The sequence below is a fragment of the Daphnia magna genome, linkage group LG7 (genome assembly GCF_020631705.1).
Source record: "Daphnia magna isolate NIES linkage group LG7, ASM2063170v1.1, whole genome shotgun sequence".
Classification (NCBI taxonomy): Eukaryota; Metazoa; Arthropoda; class Branchiopoda; order Diplostraca; family Daphniidae; genus Daphnia; species Daphnia magna.
The window spans coordinates 5,116,479-5,120,555 of record NC_059188.1 but is presented as its reverse complement, the minus strand read 5'-3'; the positions used below and the strand labels follow the sequence as shown (position 1 = coordinate 5,120,555).

At 37.2% G+C, this 4,077-nt stretch overlaps 2 long non-coding RNA genes across 2 annotated transcripts; one reads left to right on the top strand and one right to left on the bottom strand.

Annotated features, from left to right (window-relative positions):
• Positions 1–829: 829 nt before the first annotated feature.
• Positions 830–1,900, top strand: LOC116926807. Its single transcript, XR_004396330.2, has 3 exons — positions 830–1,042; positions 1,107–1,193; positions 1,261–1,900. It is a non-coding gene; the product is annotated as an uncharacterized LOC116926807 (long non-coding RNA).
• Positions 1,901–2,122: 222 nt separating this feature from the next.
• On the bottom strand, positions 2,123–3,186 carry LOC123474081. Its single transcript, XR_006648719.1, has 2 exons — positions 3,035–3,186; positions 2,123–2,887 (listed from the first exon to the last, which is right to left on the bottom strand). It is a non-coding gene; the product is annotated as an uncharacterized LOC123474081 (long non-coding RNA).
• Positions 3,187–4,077: the final 891 nt, after the last annotated feature.

Here is a 4,077-nt window from a genome sequence, read left to right as displayed (position 1 = left end):
CATTTAACGAAGAGAAATTCGCCAATATTATCCTGCTTTTCCGAAACGCGCCGCGATCTGGTGGTGCAAGTCCAGCACAGTTGATTTTCAACCGTCCGGTGCGTGACTGTCTACCAGCTCATCGCCACTCATTCGCACCAGAATGGCAAAAAGCAGCCGATGTACTCGAGAAACGGGCGAGACGGTCCAAGGAGCTGCAAATAGCTCATTACAACAAGCATACGCGGCCCCTCGCTCCGTTTATCATCGGCAACCATGTCCTGATCCAGCATCCCATCAGTAAGCTGTGGTGTACCCCCCGGAGTAATCGTAGAAGTCGGCCATCATCGAGACTACCTCATCAAGACTCCAGCCGGGTGGATTTTTCGGCGCAATCGGCGTTTTCTTCGCCCTCGCGTACCCGTATTTCCAGCTACTACACCAGCTACTACACCAGTCCAGCCGGAAGTCGTTCAACCGCCGCAACCGGAACCAACCGAGCCACCGGTACGAGAGAATCCTGCTCCACCGATACAAGAAAATGCTGTTCCACCGGTGTTACGCCGTTCAACAAGGAAAAACAGCCGCGGCGCCACTTCTTCCCAGCCGAATGGACACAATAACACCCATCCCAGTCTCATGTTTACTTATTCATGGTTATGCATGTGTTGTGTGTCCCCAGTTATTATTTTTCTCTAACATGTTAAAGAGCAAAGTTAACAATGTACGTTATCTTTGCTCATTGAAAGGGGCGTTTGATGACGCCATCTGGCAACACCGCACCCGTCGGCTCTATATATAGGGGATAACCCCTTCCCTCTGGGTCAGTCTCTGTCTGCTCTTCATAGAGCACTGGTCGCAGGTGTATCCAATACACGTTGATTCAAGCCGCATCCTATTCTCTCATTCTAAGTTCATCACAATTTTGGAATGTGAAATAGAGACGAGATTTTTTCTCAGGTTGGCACTGGGCGACGTAATAGAAAGGCAGTGACTATCAGATTTGGTCTCGCTGCAAAACCGGGAAATGCAGCACAGAAAAAATACCAACACTACTATTCTGGTGAATTAACTTCATTATAATAATACAGCAAATATGAATAACGTATAAGTTTGATGGATTCCAGCCAACTATCGATCTCAGATACTCGGCAGCAATGACATTATTGCACTTAACATTTTGCATTGGAAAAGGTCTTCGACGATCGATACATGTATTCGCGACTGATAAGTTTCTTAATATAACCAATGAAACCTAAAATATTTCATATTCACTCTCAGGAATCCCAGGATACCAATTACCGGGAATCGGGAGCATGAGGTATTATATTATAATAATACCCATGAGATATTATTATAAGATAAAAACCAAAATTGTCTATGCAAATTGTGCGTTTTTCGGCTTTACCTGTGATGCGGTCACCGAAACATTCGAAAGATACACCTTATCCCTGAGATATTTCCGTTAGTAAATTAGAAGGCTATTCCCTGGTTCATTTTTCTCTTTTGGGGATCGAGCCGTGCAGTGATTGGCTGGAAATCAGGAAGAGTAGGGGAGAACGGGGTCCCGCTGGACACGTACCAGGTTGGACAAGCTCAATAACTGACGGTGGGGATGAGGAAAAAAAATAAAAATAGTGTGAAATGAAGAATTTCATAACAACTACAGGGTATAAGTTTAAGTAAAATCCTGCAAATAGTTTTTGAGTTATAGCAATAATAAAAAAATTGCGGTCTAATTTTATGTTTGTCATTGCCATATTTTTTTGTATCACTAAACAACCTGTACGGTTTAAAAAAATTTTATTGTTGAATAAAATACTTTATTCATTCTGTTTTCATGTGGTGTTAAAATGTTATTGTTACGGTTAATCGTTTAAGAATAATAATGATTTAGAAAAATGTCTTTGCTGCGGGTAATACTGGACATCTTTTTGGGGGTAATATCGGACGAAAACGATATTTCTTGGGCGGAGCTTATAGGTCTATAGGCTAAAGAGCAGTAGACTATAAAAATATTAAAAACTAACTTTTGTAAACAAACAAAATAATTTTGTAAACAAACGCCATCTATACTTTTATTTGTGAGTTTTATTATTTGTTATTATTTTACTCTTATTAATGCAAAAGACTTTAAATTTAATTTGATTGAGCAATGATGAATTTATTCTTGGATAATTATTTTTCTTTTTTGAATGAACTGGATTAAGACCACATATAAATTCGAAACATCATGAGAAACATTTATGGGTAACGTAATGTAACATCACTTTGAAATAAAAAACATGAGCTTCAAGGACAAAGCAAAACAGAGGCATGGATATTTTGGTTGTTCAATTATTGTTGTTGAATTGGGAGGAACCGTGAAAAATTTCTTATTTTTGAGAGATGAAAGCGAGCCATTCATAAATGTGTAACATTTTAGTTAGTCCATGATTGAGAATGCATCTATATTTCAAATAGTCACTAAGTTCTTGTTCTTGTTGCACTGAAAATATTTGACTGTGATGGTGTGGTTTTTTTATAGGATGGTTCTCGATAGATTGCCGTTAATTTCTTAGACAGTAAAAACCAAGAGTTGACTTGCTTAGGTTATACTTTTCTGCAGCACCTCTAATCGCGCATTGTTTGGTATGGACTTCAACTATAGCTTTCTTTAAAGCATCTTCCGTGGGCTTAGGCCTAGTGTTAACTATTTCATATTTACGTGGCATCTATTGAAATACAACCAGTAGGGATAGTGTTAATACGAACATAATTTCAAATCTAAATGCTTTGACTTAAATTTGACTAATTTTCTCGCTGTGGAATTTCAAATAGTGATTCACTTTGAATATTGCATTTAAAGTTTCTGCACTGTAAAATCGTCCGTTAGTGTTATCAAAAAGCCAGTGATGTACAAAGTAACCTATTCAAGTTCAGAATGAAAAAATGGAATATTAGAATAAGACCAAGGACACGTCGATTGCAAGTTTCATGAACATTCATAGCCCATAAAACGAGAATCATTTTAAATTAGACAGATTAAATACACATAAATATTCGAGTTAAATACCCTATCCTGCATCAATTGTAGTAAATGGAATTTCACCAATAAATAGTTCTGCAAATGTAAAGCTTTCACGTTCAATATTATCAGTCATGGTGACATGGTCTAACGAGATCGAGAAGCATGGCCCAAACAAAATTTAAGTCTGCTCTCTTATAATCGATTACGATTCAATACTTGATACTTTGTAAGCCCCTCCTCTTTTTATATTTTCAGCGCTGCGTTGTCCATTCCACCCCCCCCCCCAAGCATTAAAAATCAAATTTTGATAACATATTATCATTATTTTGTTTTCACATATTATATTACTTTAATGACCAAAGTAACTATTAAGAATTTCATTTTCAATAGTTTTGCAATGGCATTAGAGTTATAACTATGTCTTTTATCCCCTCTCCCTCTCTGTGCAGTTTTCTCCCCTGATATTTTTTTTCCCATTTTTTTTTAAAGCTTGATTACAGCTAAAATAATGATGTGATCTTTGTGAAAAAATTAGGGGACATAGATTTCGGGGCGTTTAACAATTCTGTTTATTTTTTTTCAAAAATTAGGTATAGTTTAAGAGATATTGGGAAAATAATTTTTTTGTCCAGACTCCAGAGTGACCCCGCTCTCCCCTATTTGGGTTTCGGATTTCCATTTTTTATTTCCAGTTTTGTTTTATTCGATTCGTTCTATAAAACTACCTTATATAGGATAGTTTTTATTGCGAAAAGATTCCTTGTAAATTTTTATTTGTGTTTTTTAGCTAAATACGTTTGGGGTGGATTTCGTTTGTCCTTTGTTTTTCAAAACGGTGTTATGGCAGCAAAAAGTTCATTTTCCTTCAGCGCCACATTCAATCTCAAAGGCCGACACCCAGTGGCGTTATTTCTTGGCAACAAGAGAATGAAACATAGAAACAGTGCTGAAAAATCTTACCGGAGTATGAGCTCTTGCTTCGTGATTGGGAAAAAGATCGTTCATTGGAAAACACTATATTATACCTTTCAACTTCGATATCTGAATCTGAATTATACCTGCATTTTTAGATATTAATGGTAAAAACT